General features: G+C 34.9%; 1 long non-coding RNA gene across 1 annotated transcript in view; it reads right to left on the bottom strand.

Moving 5' to 3' along the window:
* The window catches only part of LOC141570402 (uncharacterized), a 458,083-nt gene that overhangs the window by 126,008 nt on the left and 311,768 nt on the right, over positions 1-20,307 (bottom strand). The window contains exon 3 of the long non-coding RNA XR_012494406.2: positions 19,574-19,634. This is a non-coding gene — a long non-coding RNA (uncharacterized LOC141570402). The remainder of the gene's footprint in view (positions 1-19,573; positions 19,635-20,307) is intronic.

The following is a 20,307-nucleotide window of genomic DNA, read 5'->3' as shown; positions in this document are numbered from 1 at the left end:
TCACATAGACCCTGGTAAAACACGAAAAAAAAACTTTGGATTGTTTTCTAAAAACAATTGGAAAACATTGGAGTCTTATTCATGCAATAAACAAACAATCATAAGTAGGTGTCGAGTACTTACAGTGTAGTCACTGTTCTAACATTTTACATGGATTAACTTCTTTAATGCTTATAAAAACCTTTTGAGGAAACTGGTGCACAGGTATGTTAAATAATTTCCCCAGAGCTATACAGCTAATAGTCAGAGTGCCAGGAATTGCAGCTGGGAAGTCTGGCTTCATAGTCCTTGCTGACTCCCTTAAACTTATAGCTTCCTTTATGTGACTGTGTGATGTAACATGCTCAGGAAGTCGGAGGACATCATTTGCTTCTTCTCCTCAAAGGTAAGCACAGCCTTATATCCCTCGTGATCTAATTTAATTTAATCTAACCATAACTCATCGATGTCACAGTCAGCACACGGTATTGGCTGATTTTCCGGGGTTACAGAAATGAAGAAGATAATGGCTTTTCCTCAAGCAACTCATAGTCTAGCCAGAGAGACAAGTAAATGCATAAATATCTATAATGCAAACAAGCCTCTCTGGTACTTAATGAGAGCGCTCACTAATATTCAGTCATCCTCTCTTTTTAGGCCCATTTGCACTGAGTTGGACCCTGAGACTCATTTTACGCATTGATTTTGAGTGTGTCACTTCTGGGCCGAGGCATCAAAAGCCCTTGCACAACCCTCCAGCTTCTTCTCCCCTCTTGAGATGACCGAGGGGCCTTATGTTGCCATGGCAGAGACACAATTTGAAAGCAGCTTGTGACAAATGAAGTCATTTCATGGAGAACAGATATCCTGGTCAGTTACCAAACTCACATCAGGTTTTCTGTAAGCAAGAAATAAACTTCACAGGGAGAACTGCTGAGATTATAGGTTCTATCTGTTACCACAACGAGGCATATAGTATCTTGTATTTTCGGCTTTAAACACGTGAACTATTCTGAGACACAGCAGACAAAAAATTAATTCTTACTGGTAAATTCAAGATGATTCCACAGAGGAAGTAAGATTTTAATGGTGTATGAAAGATGAGGAGGATTTCAACCGTCAGAAAGATAAGGGAATGGAGTTGCATAGGGATCAGGAAGGTCATCATAGGAAAATATACCAATGGAATAATAACAGCATTCTGTGGAAGTGAAAACACATTTGAAAAACAGAAAACAAAGCCATGTTTCTAAAATGTCTGGTACATACTAGTAAAATGCTAGGCAGGTATAAGGCTGATGGTAGAGAGATGTGAGTGAAAAGATAGATTAGGGGCCACTTATTTAGAATTTTGATAAACCAAAGATACTTGAACTTGATTTCGTACAGTCTAAGATAACCACTACAAGCTTTTGATAGAAGAAACATTTGCAGACAACTAATAAAGGACACACATCAAATAGATTGCAATAATTAAGATATAGTCCCTGATTATGTTGGTTGCAAACTATAATCAGAGGTATGACATTGTTTTGAAATGATTTGTTTAGGGGTAAGTGTAAACTCCATGAGAGCAAATACTTTTAGAGATATTGAGGCAACCTCACAGTGGAAGTTACATTTACTCTGAGTTTTCAGCACTGACAAGGCAGCTAAGACTTAGAGTAGATAGTGAGAAAGAAGAGGTCAGAGGAAGGACTGAATGTGCGTATGAGTTGGGCTCTGTGACTGGGGGCAGCCGATCCCCGACCGGAGCAGCAGTAATAGGCATCACTCTGAGATGGAGCGAATGAATCAAGAGACCTTGTGTGTGTCCAGGTGTCTAGCTTGGGCTACTGAATTAATGACGCATATACTTAGTTGCTGTTAGTATGAAAGAAGAAGTAGCATGTTTGAAGAATCATAAAGGATCAGCTGGCCTGTTTCAGGCTAAGTCTGTAGGACGCCTGGTGGAGCCACTGAACTTGAATGAGAAAACAGCCTTGCTTCTGACAATAATGCTTATGTCTCCATTGAATCCTCTTCTGAGAAATGAAAGATCTTAAGACAAAAATGAATTCTCTGGAAAATAGTACTGCTGCTCTTGAGAATAGGGTGGGAGAAGTAAAAGTAAGGGGTAGAGAGTTACTGATTTTATAATACTTGCAAATTTCTAAGGGTACAAATCTCATTATTATGAAATAAATACTGTAATATATTATTTTTCAAGTGTACATAGGTGTTGATATTATGAATAAAATATAAATCAGTAAAAAATAATACTGGATCCTTATTAACTTTTGGTCATCACTATAATTCCTTAATCATCTGACAATAAAAATACAACTATTACCATGATCTGGGTCGGCAAAGTTGTTGATATTAACATGAAAACCCAATCCATGAGGAGGTTGAGAGCCCCTGCTATTTCCTGGAGTGATATTTATATCACTGGTGTATATAGATATGTGTCTGGGGGACTCTGAAATTAATAAAACAGAAATGTATTATTTGACATTGAAAAAAACCTAAAGGATCAGAGGTGGAGACGGTCTTGCTTTGACATAATCTGCAATACAAAATTTACCTACTTAAGAAAATTGTTATCAGTTCTGAGAGAACATCAGGTCTTAGTCATAGATTCCAGTAAGTTTTAAAGGTTCCAGTGCTTTCTGTGTGTTTGTGCTGGGAGGGTGGTGGTAGGAGGATGAGGAGAGATGTACAAATGGCCTGCTCGGCATGCGCCTCTTGGGGAAATCGGGAAGTTTGCCTGCTGTTCACATTATTTTCAGATAAGTGGTTCATTCTAAACCAGTGGATTCTAAGCTTCATTCTGATTGTGAAAGCATCTGTTACCAACCATATTGAAAATGGTTATTTTTTCCCTATGTGAGGACTTTGACCTTTTGTGAAAAATTAGTTTACTGTAAATACAGTATAACTTAGCTAAAAGCATTTTGTTCAACTTAGGTACCAGAAGGTGATGCTTTTTATTGTTATTTTACTGAAGAGTAAAGGAGGGCTTATGCAAATGTTTTCCTAGTAAATCGTATGGGGAATCTGTAACTGTTCTGTGGAAAAATCTGAAATGAGCAATTAGCAAAACACTGTTTGTTAAAAATGACATTTCCCTGGAAGTCAGTTTTTACTATCAGCACGGAGGTTTTCCCAGCACTCATGCCCCGCACTCTTGACATGGAAATCAGTTCACACCAAGTAGCTGCTGACTTCATTTTACAGAGTTTTCTTTAACATCTCCAATATTGTATAAGGCTTTCCATTGGCATCGAAATTTAATTAAGTGTAGTCAGTTTGCCTTTGCGTTTGATAATTTGAATCTCAACTGCCTTTAGGGAGAAAAATAAGGAAGTATATTAGTCACCATTTCACATCTGTTGCAGTTTAAAAGACTCAGTTGCCAAGAATTTTATGAAGCATCACTTAGTAATGATTCAGGAAATGAATAGTCAATGATCTTATGTTCAAAGTGGAGGGCACCCTCTATTGTCCATCTTGCTATGCAGTTTCCTCTTTTTTTTTCCAATTTTATTTTATAACAGAATCAAGTTGTGAATTTGCAATTACTTCATAAATGGACATTAGTAACTGATAAATATGCACAAGGGAATCCTTCAATATTTCAGTCAAATGTTAAAGCATAAACATAGTGTGCTTTAAAAAAATAGACTTCAATGCTAATAATTTTTTTTAAACACTGCCTTCATTCTCATCTCCCAACAAATAACTGGGATTTGCACAGTTACTTGATATCTCTGTGTATCAATTTGCTCCTTTGGGAAATGAGGATGTTAATAATTACATAATGTATACTTGCAAAGGTTTTAGTTTTGTGGTTATTTAAATTTCAAGTACAAATGAAGTCTCAACCATTTTTTAAAATTTGTTTTTTGCAATTTTAAGATGCAACTATTATTAACACTTCACTATAGTAAAGCCTTGGGACTGATGACTGTATCATGTATGATTAAGTCTTTGGCTGAAAACTGGTACCCCGAGAAGTTTGCTTTTTTAAACTTTCTCCTTATATCACTTCCATGGTCTTACTTCTCCTAAATATCTCTTACTCCTCTGAAATTTGCAATGGATTGTCTTTATTATTATTTATCCATGTTTTGATTCTTGATGATTTCTAATGGTTTGTACTTTAGAACTCTGCTATTTCTCTTATCATACAACTCATTAATATTTATTGTTTTAACTGCCAACACTATAAGATCGATCCTTAAATATTTATTCCAGTTTTACAAAACCTTCAGTATCGTATTTTCAGATAATTACTATGCAGTTCCACTTGTGTAGCACATAGCATGTCAAAATCAAACTTATGACCTTTATCCCAAATTTACCTCAGGTTTGATCTCTTTAGCAAGACTACAGGTGGTATCACATTCTGTTTTTTTCATTGGGAGGCATATAACATTTGGTCTGCTCATTGCAACTGGGTAGATCATTGTTTTAGATATTTTTCAATGGACGGAGTTAATGTAATCTTTTAGTGGACAGAGCTAATACACTTTATGTAAGCACATGTTAAAGACAAAATATTTCATGAACTCTTACTGACACTTCCTATACAAATTTTAGAATACATTTTTTCCCTTAATTTGTTTTATATTTTATCTGTATCTCCTTTCAAAATGAAAACCCTAGTTTTCAAGGACACAGTGGATCATAGAATTAGAATATCCCTTAATTTCTCATTTCCTTTATTCCACATCATGTGCATAATTGTCTCAGGATAACAGTTCTAATATGATCATCACCAACATTATTTATAAAAACAATTATCATCTGTTCTCCCCATTCTCCTTATGTTTTTAAAAATAATTATCCTTATCTACATTGTCAGAGCATATCGTGTTACATACTAAAATCTCTCTTTTTAAATCCCCATTTAGTATTATTTTCACAAGTAATTACATAGTGGTTGCTCACCACCAGTCCTACCAGGAGAGTACGTATATTAAAAATATATGTACTATATATTGTTTCTCTTTTACTTGTCAGCATGCATGTGGAACAATAAAAGAAGAAGGGAAGCAGCTTAACTGGTCACATATACTTATTCTACTAAGGTAAGCACTGCTGACAGATTGTCTGTGTGTTAAATGAGACAGAGCCAAGAAAATTCTTCTCTAAATTTTTACAAATGTGTATCATTCCCTAAGGAAAAATATTGAGGTACATATTGATCATAATATATCCATTTATCTACAGAATTAGTCCTTAATCTATTCCTTACTCAATGATTCCTGTTTTACCTTATGAAGCACTACAACATTTTTAAAAGCTACTTTAAGCATTTGTGAAGAAAACAGATAATCAGGAGGTTATAATGTTAATGTAAGTAGTAACCTAGTCTTTTCTTAAATCACTGATCAACATTAGTCAACTCTTGTGTATTATCCAAAGTGAACAGGCATGTGAATGTCTATGAGAATTAATGGTTTATGCAGACTTATATATTCATCTTTCTTCACATAAAAATTATTTTCAATGATTGGAATTAACTTCTGTGTGTTTACATGTTACTGAAAAGATCACTGGACAATAGAGTAAAATGCACCAAGTATTGTCCTAAGTAAATATTCTACTAATTTATCAATTTATTTGTACTATAGAAATAACCAGACAACTCTAATGAGGTAAAAATGTTCTGCTTAAAGCTTATTAAGTATAGACTTTGCTAACTCATTTCTACCTATAACACTGATACTAAAATCTTACTTTGAAAATACAACATCTTTCCCTTTAGTGATTAATTCATCAGATTTAGTTCTAAATGATTAGTTTTTAAAAGCATAGTTATATAGATATTATATATTTTAACTGCATAGACTTTAAGATAGCCATGGGCTTAGTTACTCAGCAGGTACATATAAAAGACAATTGAGTTACAGAGACCCTTGATCTGTTAAAAGAGGCATATCAACATTTTGAAGAGTTTATTTGAGCAAAAATCTACTCAAATAAGGCAGTACAAAACCCCAAATGGTTAGGAGTGCTTCACCAACAGAAGCTAGGGGAAAGATTTTTACAGAGAAGAGGTGGAAGCAAAGCAAAGAAACTATTTGATTGGCTATAGCTGAAGTGGTTGAATAGTTTGGGAAAGTCTAGTTGGCCGTTAGCGATTGGTTGTCCTTAGGTTTTGATTTCTTCACCTTGAGGCATTTACAGGTTTACATTTTGGTTTGTTTGCATAGGCTGCTAAGGTATTAGAAGCACCTCAGTCTATTGGCATCTTTTAAAAATTAATTTAACAGACCTTAGATAAATGCTCCAATAATTTAAATAAGAGTCAAATGCAGATACTTGGCACCAAAATACTTTTCTTTTTTTTCTTGTTCACAAAAGTTCTATAGCCAATAAGTAGGAAAATGAGAGGAATACCTCTGTATTTTCTTTGGTTGTTTATCGTTTTCTAACACATTACGATGCACCCACTCTTTCTGATTTTTTTAGAGAACACTGTTTTTTTAAAAAAGAGAAAAACAAAACTATCACAGTTGCTCAATAATGAGTGACTATTTTATGTAATATAAATAATTTGAACAGTAATATTTATTAGTCCTCACCAGGTCCAGGCACTGATCTTGATGTCTGTCAGGGCACATGCTATGAAACAACTGTACCTTAAGGAACTGTGGGGACCCGACCCCCTGGGGCATTGCACTCAGGTATCTCAAGTTATCATCTCAGAAAGCCATGTGGGATTTTTTTGAATTTGTTTTTAAAACATTGTGATGTATAAAAATAAATACATGAAAATAAAAATAATCATGAAAATAAAAATTTAGGGTATGAGCTTTGCAATGGGACAGATTTGAGTTCCAATGATGCAAAGGCAGATGTTTAACAACACTCGCTGAATGAATGAAGGAATTCTTTCATTCATTTAATAAATCCTAATTCTATTCCTTATAGACTACATAACATTGGGCCAGTTATTTGGAAATCGGAAACACAGAACAGTTATTTATAAGACAGGGAATAGCTCACAGAACTGGAGTGAAGACAAGGGGCATAGTGCAGGCAAATATCTGAAAAAGTGTCTTCAGCGTAATAATTGGTCAATAAATGTTTCTTTGCCTTTTATCTTTTTTGAAGATATTTGGGATGTTTTTAGCAATATGCTGTCAAGAATGCTGTCAAGCCACATGCGATTTTAAATAAGGTTATTTATGTATGTATTACCACAGAAGTGGGCTTCCAACCACACAAAGCCACTCACTCTACCTAAGGGTTCATCTGGAAAATAAAAATGCTGTAGCTTGAAGTTTATCAGACCATAAAGCTGTTTGGAGAATTTTTGGCCTCCAAGTGGGTATCTAAAGAAACATTTCTTGAACCTCTTGAATGAAACACAACTTGAAACTTTTCAAGGGGGTTCTTAACATAAAATTCATAGTAGTGAAAGAGCTGTTTCCATTCGGTAGGTTTTCTCTTATGAAATGAACCTATAACTGAGTCAGCTCAATCAATCTTTTTCTGGGTTTTAGCATTTTTTACTTCTTGTGTTGGATGAAATCTAATCAGAGTAGGAGAGCAGTGGTGGTAGGTGAATTTTTAAGAGAACATATTCTATTGCTGCCTATCATTTTCTTTCTCAGCATATTAACTTCCCACCTTTATGTCTTTGTTTTCAGCAATGTAGCTTTTGGCCAAACATAGTTCTCAATTCCCTTCTATTTTCTCTCCTGGTACATGGTAACATTCAAAAAATATTAATTATTTTTAGCAAATCCAATGTCCTTGTTTTGCTTTTTCTAAGCTTAAACTTTCTGCAGATACTACATCTGTTGTGTTTCCCTTCCTTCTTAAATCTTGGCTTCCAAAGTGCACCTGTATTGCTGTGTTCCTCTTACACATCCAGAAACCCTTGCTCTGTTTCACTCTTCACTATCCAGATCCTTCAATACAGGATTTCTTACAATATTTTGTGCCTACCCTTCCCGAGCACCTTTCAGGTAAGAAGTAATTATTACTTCCGCTGCTGGGTGTCCGACCAAAAGCCAGATCTCCACTCTCAGCACCTCTAAGGAGTTACCTCAGTTGAAGAGAATTACCTGGCCAAAGGTCATGACTTCTTCCAGGGCAGCAACTTTCAAGGGCTGACTGGCACAGAGGTGTAAGGCCCAGCCTCTGCTCCAACTTGGGGCAGCTCCAAAGGTTCATACCACCTTCAGAACACCCTGGAGGATGAGCTGAAGCTTCAGCTGAGACTGTATCCCACCTTGACTTTTCCCTTTTCCCAATCTGTTGATCCCAAGCACACTTTCCGATTAACATCATGCTTGCTAATCTCTGTCTCAGAGCTTGCTTCCTTGGGAACCAAAAGTGGAACAGTTATCTTTTCCCCTCTTATGCTGTACTCCTTTCTAATGTAATCTCCAGTTCTCTGTAACTGGACTAATGTCAGATGATGATTCCTAACTCTATCTTTTGTCCTGAGTTCCTTTTTTACCTTCAGATACTGATTACACCCCTAGTACGGTACATACGTCTTTAAAAAGGTATCAGTTCAAATTCAATATGCTGTTAAATGCTGTCAATGTCTCACTTTCCCCCGTAACCATTTTCTCATCTTAGTTCCACATCTCAATTAATAGAAATACAATCTACCCGTTTAGCTTATCCTGAAAGCTTGGAGTCATTGCCTTTCCTAGCACCCCTTCATCTCCTGCATCAAATTCTCCCTAAATTACATAAGTTTTATTTGGGTAGTGACCCTTAAATCTATATCCATGGCACTCACTTAGTTACATTCATTTTTTTTTTTCCATTGATTCACAAGTATTTATTGAGGGTTTACTATGTCTCAGTCCAAGTGTGAGGCAGTCACTCATTGTCCCAAACCTGGAAAGTTATACGATCGTTGTACATGGTTTTCCCTTTCTTCTCTTCCCACTCCAACTTATCATTCTTCCTGCCTGAAGCACAGCTATGGTCATAAAATAGTTATGTTCAAAAACCTTAAATGGTTCCTTCCTTTTCGTAGTGTATATGTAACCCATATTTTACAGCTTTCCATCCTACCTGTCTTAAATGTATCCCTAAAACCATTTTTAAAACTCTTCTCCTATCTCTCTTTATACTCCTCTTCAATCACAGTGGACAGCACATGGTTTTCCAAATGTGTCACACATGTTTGCAGATTTCCATGTCCTGTATGTTTTGTGTATTCTGTCTAGAACAGTGTTTTTTTTTGTTGTTGTTTGTTTGTTTCTTTTTAATGCATGGATTTCTGATTTCATCTTTCAAATCTCAGCCAAATTTTCCTTCTCTGGGAAGCCCTTCCTGAACATTCAGGCAAAATTTCTTCTTCCTTTCATATTCTGTTATCAGTCTCTCTCATTGGATTCTGAGGCCCTCTATGTAAGAAGACACATCTTCTTCATAATGTTGTATTAATATCCAGTATTTTAAAAGCTATGATTCATGCAAGCAAATGAGGGTCCTGATTATATCAGTGAGTAACCAACCAAACAACTTTTTTTGTTTGTTTTCAGTTTACTAATTTGAATGATTATACCTTTTTTATTTAGCACAGTGCCACATACAAAGTATTTGATTCCAAAGTAGTGAATTGAATTTCTAATTAAAAAAAATATGAATAACTGTTCATTCTCCACCTCTAATGCACAATAAAATATGGTTGCATATATAGGTATCAATTAAGATTTTACACACATGTCTCTGGGGAAAAGAATATGCATACGTTATATATATAGTGCTATTCAAGACTTAAGTAAGACTTTAAGTTCCATCAGGGCAGAAATATGTTCTTGCATCACAGCTGTATCCCTAGCATTAAGTAAAATGTTTGAAATGTAATAGGAAATGAGTATATGAATGGGAAAATAATTTAAGTCTTATCCTAAGTACTAAATTTTTTTTTCAGGTCAACTCAAGAGCAACTAATGTTTTGTCCTAAATCCTTAATTGACATTTCTTTTGGTTACAGCTAGATAAAATCCCGAGTTTTTTGGAGTATTGTCCCAATTTAAATGGGGTTAATCTCACTTATATGTATCTTGCAACCCAAATGTGTTTTGAGTCTGAAGCAATGCATAATAATCTAGTACCTCTGGCATAGGGTGCTTCTTTAATACCGCTCTAATGTAGCAGCTTGCAAGTCATTTGAACTCACCAGTGCCATCAAATATCTCGATTATGCACAATTGCTCTGCCTTGATCTAAAGAAACATTGCCAAAATAAACAAGGTGGACTACATCAAACTAAAAACTTTTGCACAGCAAAGAAAACCAGTAACAATGAAAAAGCAACCTATTGAATGGGAGAAAATATTTGCAAATCATATATCTGGTAAGAAGTCAATATCCAAAATATACAAAGAACTCATGCAACACAATAGCAAAGAACCCCAAACAATCTAATTGAAAAATAGGTAGAAGATCTGAACAGACATTTTCCCAAAGAAGACATACATACAGATGGCCACCAGGTCCATGAAAAGGGGATCGACATCACTAATCATCAGGGAAATACAAAACAAATCTATAATGAGATACCACCTCATGCTTGATAGAATGGCTATTACCAAAAGACAAGAAAGAGCAAGTATTGGAGATGTAGAGAAAAGGAAACTCTTGTGCCCTGTTGGTGGGAATGTGAATTGATGCAGTCACTGTGGGAAACATTATGGAAATTTCTCAAAAAAGTTAAAAATAGACCTATCTTATGATCCATCAATTCTACGTCAGGATATTTATCAGATAAAAGTGAAGACACTAACTCAAAAAGATACTGGGGGTGCCAAAAAACTGTATACACATTTTAAGAGATGTTAACACTTTGGTCAACGTTGCTCAAATAGTCGTTCGTAGTAATCAGCAGTGTCTGGATGCTGATGGTAACCACTTTGAGCACCTCTTGCAATTGCAGAAGTCAAATGTGACTTGTATTCATCTTGTGTTACTGGTATATATTAATACAGTTTTTCCATTCTTAAATGTGTATACATTTTTTGACAACCTCTGTATATGCACTCCTATGTTCATTGTAGCATTATTTACAAAAGCCAAGACATGGAAACAACTTAAATGCTCATTAATGGATGAATGGATAAAGAAAATTGATACACACACACACACACACACACACACACACACACACACACACACAGAAATGTTATTCAGTCATAAAACAAATGAAATCTTGCCATTTGTGACAACATGAATGGACCTTAAGGGCATTATGCTAAATGAGATAAGTCAGACAGAGAAAGACAAATACCGTATGATTTCACTTACATTGGAAAACAAAACCAAAATGAAAACGAAAACAAAATCCCAAAGCAAAACAAGTAAACAAGCAAACGAAAAGTTGAGTACATGGATACAGAGAACAAATTTGTGGTTGCTAGAGGTGGGAATAATGGGGAGGCTGGAGGGAGGGAGAAATGGGTGAAGGGGGTTAAAAATCACAAACTTCTAGTTATAAAGTAAATAACTCATGGGAATCTAATGTACTGCATGGTTACTCTAGTTAATAATACTGTATTGTATATTTGAAAGTTGCTAAGAGAGTTAATCTTAAAAATTCTCACCACAAAGAAAAAAATTATAACTTTGTATGGTAACAGATGTTAACTAGACTTATTGTGGTGATCATTTTGCAATACATACATATAGTGAATCATTATGTGGTACATAATGAAACGTATTATTAACACAACATAATATATTCGTGCAACTGAAACTAATATAATGTTATATGTCAATTATACCTCAGTTTTAAAAAAAAAGAAGCACGGCATTTAAACTATGAAAGTGTTTAAGAAGTACTTTATAACTCTGACATAAAATCATTTATTTTTATCTTCTAAATACTATACAAGGGTGCGGAAGTATTTTGATGTCAAAGCGAACTTTTGTTTTTGAATAGAGCTCTGTGAAAATAAAATTAAGTTATTCTGGCTTCCACATGGTCCGCTGTCCTATTCTATTGATTAATATTTTCAAGACTTGCTCCTGTCAATTTTTAAATTATTGCATTCATATTTAGTTGCTCATGTAATGGACTTTAGGAGGGCTTCTTAACTGAGGTCTTAATAAAAAAATAACTGCTTTCTTAACATTTTCTCATACCCAGATTATGCCCTTCACCAACTGTGAGTATGTTTGTGAGTATGATTATCTGTATAAGTTTTACTTGTAACTTACTTTTACCTTATTCCAGGGAAGATTGAAGGTTATTTAAGGAGATTGTATTTTGGGTATATACATATGTGTAGATATACATGAATTCTATATCTGTATCATTTCAACCCTTGTCATTGGCTAGATGTACCAAATTGAGATCAAAATATCTGCCAGATATACCAAATGGCATATATGTGCTTGTTATCTCTTCCTTTCATAACAGAAAAAGGGCATCTAGTCAATGCGCCAAGACCCCTTCCCATCGATTAGGATCTGGAATGCCCCTAAGGGGGGATGAAAGAATTATCAGAACATCAATTGCTTGTCTCCTCTTGTGTAGATAGCTTCTTAACATATCTGTAGAGTTCTTCAGGGAAAAGATCAAAATCATAACTAAAATTTATTCTCTCCCTCCATCTTAGAAATACATTTTTTTTTGATTAATTGATGAAGATAGACTTAGATAGTTATAGATAACCAGAAGCTAAGAAACAAACTTGGATCAAACAAATGGTGTCACAACTTCTGAAGAGCTGGCACTAAATTAATGCTAATGTGATTCGACACATTTTCCTCAAAAATATGTTGCTGGAGTTGGTAAATATTTAGCTGGTCCAGAGTTTTCAGATTCCCCCGGTGGTGAGAATTGGATTTCATATTTAGGACTGAACTACTCTCTGCAAGTAAAATGATAACCAAAAGTCTTTGGGGGCTGATGCTCTGAGTTAAATTCTATTTTCATTTTCAGTCCCAACATTATGGCTGTATTCGATTTCTACAGGAAAGGATTTAAAGATGACAACTGGTAGAAAAGTGAAGGTGCTAGGGACCTCAGCCTGAAGCCACATTTGCTTAGAAAGACTGCTATTTTTGTTTGGATTGTTTACTTCATGTGGCTTGGGAGAAAGCCCAGTAGAAATCCTGGGGGATGTTTTTCTATATCACTTTCTGACTGTGAAAACACCTCTTGCCACTAACACTAGTTCTCAATTAATGTGCATTGATTGGTTGATTAAAGCCCAGCCATTATTCAACATTTTGTCAGAATCCAATGCAAATGTATTCTTGTAGTATCCTGTATTTTCTCCATTTTAGAACTTCTCACATACACTATATTAGCAACACCTGTTAATTCTAGTTCCCCCCACTTTGACAGTGAGCTCTAAGAGTCAGGAGCAAGGTTTCAATCCTTATTACAGCCCAGGGCTATCCAAGGACCTGGCATATATATTAGATGTCCCACATTGTTTCTGAATAAAACAGTCATGAGAAGTTTGTCTTAGAGGCATTTTCCAAGGCTATTATACCTAGAAGGTATTTCAAGATCTACTGAACATTTTCTTAAGTAAAACACAAACCAACAGAAGGTACCATTTTCAAAACTGGAATTTCTCCCGGCTACAGTTTTTTTGTTTTGTTTGTTTGTTTGTTTGTTTGTTTGTTTTTTACTAGAAGTTGTAACAAAGCCTTGAAGTTAATTAGTCACTAACAGACTGCTTTCCCTACCATGTTTGGTGTTAAACAAGACAATTGGACAAATGAGGGTTTTGTTTTTTTTTAAATATTTTGATAACTTTATTTCAGTATAATTGATGTCCTTCATAATTTTAAGTGATTAATTTTTTTCATTTAGAACATTATTCTGAGGTGTCCATAGACTTCACCACACTGCCAAAGAGGTCAAAAATAAGGTTGAGAGTTCCTTTTATAGATAGACTTATTTTCCCCTGTAGAGTAACTTAATGGTTTCCAACTTGAACTGTATATGAGAATTACTTGAAAGGATTTTATGAACAAAACTATGTATACTGACTGGGATTTTCTTTTTTTTTTCCCTTTAAAATTTTAAAAAAAAATTTTTATATTAGTTTCAGGTGTACAAAACAACATAAGGATTAAAAATTTACACGCTTCACAAAGTGATAATACCCCTCCCCCAATCTACTACCCCTCTGACATCATCTGTAGCTGTTACTATACCATTGACTATCTTCCCTATGCTGTACTTTACAACTCGTGACTATATAGGGAGGGTGCCAAAAAATTGTATACACCTTTTAAGAAAGGAAAAAAAAATAAACTATTAAAATTGTAATACTCAATATATACCGATAACAAAAGATGAACACAAGTCATGTTGACTTCTGCAATTACAAAAGGTGTTCAAAGTGGTTACCATCAGCGTCCAGACACTTCTGATTACGGGGAAACTACTGCTATTGACCAACGTGTCCACTTGTGTACGCTTTTTTGGCATGCCTGGTATATATTTTATTATAGTTGATGTTCAATATTTTTCTACATCAGCTTCAGGTATACAGCACAGTAGTCAGGCCTCTGCACAGTCTATGAAGTGGTCCCTGGATAAGTCCAGTACCCATCTGTCACTCTACATAATCTGTACGTTGCATTTTTTGAGGCATTCATAAGTATCATGATGGGAGAATTAAGAATTTCCAGCTCTTCAGTAGGTTAGGTGTATTCAACAGGACATCATTTGAGTTAAAATGTATTTCATTCTTTGAGCTAGTTATAATGTTATCTACATATTTGGATTGGCATCTATTTGCAATGACATAAAGTATAGAAATACCTAGAAAAATATGTGTGAACAAAAAGGTGACCCCAGCAAAGGAAACTTTTTAAAATCTTCATTTAATGACAATAATAACAATAGTTCCTATTTACTGAAAGCTTAATATGTATCAATTCTTTAAAATTGTTTATGTTACTTAATCCTCAGAAAAGCACGATGCATTTGGAATTATTAACATCATCATTTTTAACGATGAGAAAACTGGAGAGAGGTTAACTAAAGTTCCCAAGATAACACAGTATCTGAGTCATGAGCGAGATTCAAACTCAAATCTAATTTTGAACTTGTGTTTTTAATCACATTATCCTACACTTAATTCCAGATAATTAAATAATTATCCTACACTTAATTCCAGACAATTTTTTAATAGATACCGAAATAGAACAGAATGTATCGACTTTTATACAGTTATACAAGGGTTAACTAACTTTAATAAAATTACATATGTACTATGGTGTCCTGGAAAATTCCAAGAACTATATGAGGTAAATAAATGATGAACCTAGTCATCTTTAGCACCAGTTATACAGTTTCTTGTGGAAAATTAATGGCACACCTTTTTTGTTCCCTACAGTGTTTAACTTTTTTTTTCTCTTTTAAATCCATTTGCCAAACTCTCTTTTGGAGCCTGGAATATTAAACTGTCATCTCACAACCAAAAAAGGACAAGAGTAAAATGAAAATGGATCTCATTCCAAATAACTGAAAGTCTTTTTGGCATTGTTTAATATTTGGAGGGAAATAAGTGAGCTGTAATATAACAGCAGAAAGCTCCTTGCTGTCATGGTTTGACTACTGCTTTTAACCTCAGAATTAAACAGAACAGAACAAAACACATTTCCTACAGCCCACAATGAAGTAATATTCAGTTTCACAGCGCCATTTTTGGAGTCAAGTACACTATCTTTAATCTACTTTGCTTCTTTTCTAAACCCCTAAGCAGGAGGCCTCATGCAGTTTTTTCACAGAGCACTCATTCCATTATTTAAAGAATATTTCCTTTGCTTTGGCAGGCTCTAGGTGCCTGTTCTGTTGAAATTATAGAGTGAAGACATTCATAAGGTCTATTCTATTTGGGAGAATAATGTTTTAAAAGACCGAATTTAGAGTCATGTTTTAAAAGATGGAATTTAGAGAGTTGTGGATGAATACCATCTACTTTGCAACCTGCTGTAAAGAGATTTTTTTCCCACCCTTTTTGCAGGTTTTTTTCTTTTTTAGTTTAAAGAACTTGCTGCTGAATAGGAAACTCTCCTGCCTTTCATGCTGCGTTTTCTTATTTTTTTTCCTCCTTACTTTGCATTTCAAGAAATATTTGCATGAAAACAAGTCCTGTTCATTTGAAGTTTTATCTGTCCCGACTTCTGATGGATTGCTCTCCAGTCATAATTAGTGATGGGAGCTCTTCAAAAGGCTGCAAACTCCCCATCCTTTATCTCAGGCTCTGTCCCCTTTATTGAATAAATCCCGTGCCCTCCATTTCAATGGCAGGCCTTCCTTTCACTGACCCTAGGAAAGCTTCAGCTCTCTTTCCCCTGATTTTGACCTTTGGTTAATAAACTCACAGTCCCACTGTAATTGTGAGCTTTTCACTTGCAAGTGTTAGGCAGCAATCATTCTGCCTGATGCTCCAAATTGTTACTGCCCCGAAATGTTCCTTACTATAAAAACACATGCCCCCTAGTGTGGTGGCAGTTCCACCTTTCCCCTGCACCATGGCACCTGTTAACTCCTAATCATCCTTGAAGAATCAGTTTGCCTTCTTTCAGAAAACTTGCGTGAACCCTCCTAATCTGGGCAGGCGCCCTGCCCTTGCATTATCATGGCATCCTGTGCTTCTACTGTCATAACACCCATCCCATTGTTGCAAGGGCTTATTTAAATATCTATAAATTCCATGGACACAAGGACCACATTAAGTTTGTCTATTACTATATCCTTGATCTCCTAACACTGTGTCTCATACTTGGTAGGTCCTCAGTAAACATTTATGAAATCAATGAGTGAATGAATATTGTTCAGCGACTCTGTGTACAGCACTTTGTGATGCTTCTTCGGGGGTCCACCAAAGCCAGAGACAGGGTGCAACCTTTGGTAAGTAGTTATTTGCATTTCTGGAGCTGGTCAGCCCTTGATATCCTTCTGATGGGCTCTACAAACAATGGAGGAGGTGTGGGGGCAGAGGAGTAGGGGTAGTTTACTCTGATGAATAAACATCATGAACAAAGGCACAGAGGTGGGAAAGGGAGAAAGAACACATGAGAGGGTCTCAGGTGGTTTTGAGGCCATATCAGCCCTAGACCATTGCCATCTTCCCTGCCAGTCCCAGACCTATGGAAACTTCCAAGTTAATATATCTCAAATGCCACTTATTTCACAATGCTTTTCATGTCTCCTAGAAAGCGATATCCTTCAAATCCCTTTACAGTTTTGTACTTTTTTCATGGAACTGACCTGTCTTGAATTACAGTAATTTGTGTGCATACCATCATATCTCACATGCTCAACGGTAAACTCTCTGAAAGGAAGGTCTGTTTCTTACTCACCATTGCATCTTCTGTCCAAAATAGAAATTGAACACAGGGTAGGTACACATTATTATTATTATTAGTTATTATTATTTTATTCTTGATTTTAGAGTAAATATAATCATCAGTGACACAAGGTATGCAACAAATGACGAAAGGTTCCTTCTTTGGGTTCTGTCTACCTAACATCTTGCTCTGAAGCTGTGGGTCTTTATGGACTAACATATTTAGGCACTGGTAATGTATCTCTGGGGCTCGAAGAATTGTGTATGAAGTTCAGATACTGAGAGAAGCAAAGTGGTATTTTCCATTACTTTTAAGTCAACAGCAATCTATTTACATTTTTTACTTTTAAGCTAGAGAAGAAAACCATCATTTTAATTGGAAGTTAAAAACTTTGACCATAGAAATAGACTTGTGTGCCTTCTCTTTTTGCTATTTCTGCCCACTGGGGAGAGCAGAGATAGTCAGGAAGTAGACTTGAAACATCTGAAAGCTCCAGTTCCCATTAAATGATACATCTGACTGTGCCTTTGGCTCTATGCTGGCAAGTGCCCTGCACTATTTCTAGAAGATGAAACAGTGGAAGAGCTAGGAGATTCCTGTTTCTTACAGCTTACTTATGCAGCCTTGGGTAACTCAGTTAATTTATGCAGATCTTATTCCTGTAATTTTTTAAACAATGCAGTTCAATTATATGATCTTTAACATCCTTCCTAGCTTCACATTTCTAGCGTTTTCTGAGATTTTAAGAAAAGCAAGGAGAAAGATGATTGACATACAACGTTTCTTTCCATACTCTGCTTGCAGCTGGTCTTACTGCAGAGGGACCTATTACAGCTGAGCTTTTCATAATATAAAGAGCAAGAAAATTCATAGGCATTATTTCCCTTTAAGCTTCTGCTTTATTCTACTTGGTAAGAGTTTGCCAAGTTCTGTAGGTTGCATGTATTGCTCCTATGGTGTATGTGCCAACAGAGGTGAGACTCAAGAGGCCCAGGTGAGCTCTTTCTTACGTTTAAAAAACCAACAGAACTGTACACCTGAAATCTATGTAATTTTACTAACAATTGTCACCCAATAAATTTAAACAAATAAAATAAAATAAATGGAAAAAAACACAATAGATTCAATTGCAATTTTTCAGCATATTTTAAAATAACTCAAACTCAGTTCCTTAAGTTATTTCACTAATAGTTATACACTTTTTAATAGGAGGAAATATAAATGATTTAAATCTCTTTGAATTCTTAACAATGCCATTGATGTCTTAATTTCTAACAGTACTGAATGATAATAATTAATTTTGAGTACTGGGGAAGCAATATAAATTGTTTTTGCTCTGAAATTTTTAAGACATCCCTTCAAGTATCTGAAGACACCAAAGAAGTGTATGAAATTAGAAATAAAAATCCATAATGAATCTTCTCCCTAAAAAAAACATTTAAGCCTGGAGAGGGAGAAAACCAGCAGAGAGAAGAATGTAAAGAAAAGGGAGATGGTAAAAGGGACAAGTTTGTTGTTAGCTTTGTTCTTCTAAATTTTGAAAATCTATAGATTGATCTTTAATTTTTCAAAATATCTGAAGTTTAAAATCATTTAAAATATGATACTATATTTTATAACTCAATAAAATGAGCTATTTTGCAAAATAAATTTTGAATTCTGTTAAATTGAATTGAATTTAAAATATATATTTAACTCCACCTGTAATTGCTAACGCTGAAATAATGTTAATAATTTTATAACACTAGAGATTAAATAATTAATTCTCACTAATTTAAGTTCACATGTATATCATTTTTCATAGAACTCTTACCTTAACCCATTCACTCCTCCATTTTCACATGTTACCAAAAAAAAATTTCATTCAATAACTTTTATCTGTTGTTAATTTTCGTTTATATGATGTTGCTTATAATACCAAAGTAAAACTGTTCAGTTCATCACCAATAAAATTCTAGTAGATAATTCTCCAAAATTTATTTAGTTCCATTTTTTTACATACCTTCTTGCTCTGTAAATACTTAATGCAAAATTAGTCAAAGTGGTTATATAATGTGTTAAAAAAAATTTAATTTGAGAGTGGATTGCTCTTGGGTGTGTGTGTGTGTGTGTGTGTGTGTCTATTCAGCAAAAATAAAATATGTAAAAGAAGCAAAAGAAAAACTTTGTCACTAATCATGGTTCTCGATTTTGAACTGGGATGAACTGTCTGTAGTTTATGCTGTGTGGGAACCACTCTGTGCTGAGCTTGGCCCCACAGGCATTTTGACTTAAAGACCTGATTAATCTTAATTCTTACCTATGCATCCTGAAATGTCCCAAAGTCACATCCTGAGATAGTACATTTCTTCTTGGGAAACCTTGGGATAAAAGAGAATGTATGATATTTTAGCAAGAGGTTACATATGCAGGAAAGCAAAGTAAGATCAAATGCGAAAGTGTAGACTAGCACTTGAGTTGTATTAAAATTTTCAGAGAGTGTCCTCTTGGGCAGAAATTGTTTTGGGGAAGAAGACTTCAAAATCTGAAGACACAGAATTCAAGTCATTTCTGTCAGTTCAAAAAAGCTGGTTACAGTTGGGGAAAAAACATTTTCATTTTCAACCACAAAATTGCTCTTCATTACTGCAAAACAACGAAGAGAGTGAAACTGGAAGCAAGCCAGGCACTTTGCTAGCTATTCTTTGGGTGTGAATTTGTTCACAGAGCTCTAAATTCAGAACATAATGTTATATTCTGGAAATGCCATAGTATATTGTTAGGGGATGTAATGTCTCACGGAGGAACGTTCATTTCACAAAAGTAATTTTAGTTGCAAAAATGCAACCAAATACTATGTGTGTGTACTATAAACACACACACCCCATATATATATATATATATATATATATATATATATATATATATGTATATGTATATGTATATGTATATGTATATGTATATGTATATGTATATATACGTATGTATATGTATATGTGTGTGTGCGTGTGTGTATATATATTTTCTCCTCACCTCTTTAAATAGATACAAAAT

This window comes from Rhinolophus sinicus, chromosome 3 (assembly GCF_057876585.1).
Source record: "Rhinolophus sinicus isolate RSI-liver-muscle chromosome 3, RSI-T2T, whole genome shotgun sequence".
In the NCBI taxonomy this organism is placed as follows: domain Eukaryota; kingdom Metazoa; phylum Chordata; class Mammalia; order Chiroptera; family Rhinolophidae; genus Rhinolophus; species Rhinolophus sinicus.
This window is presented reverse-complemented; position numbering and strand designations above follow the sequence as displayed.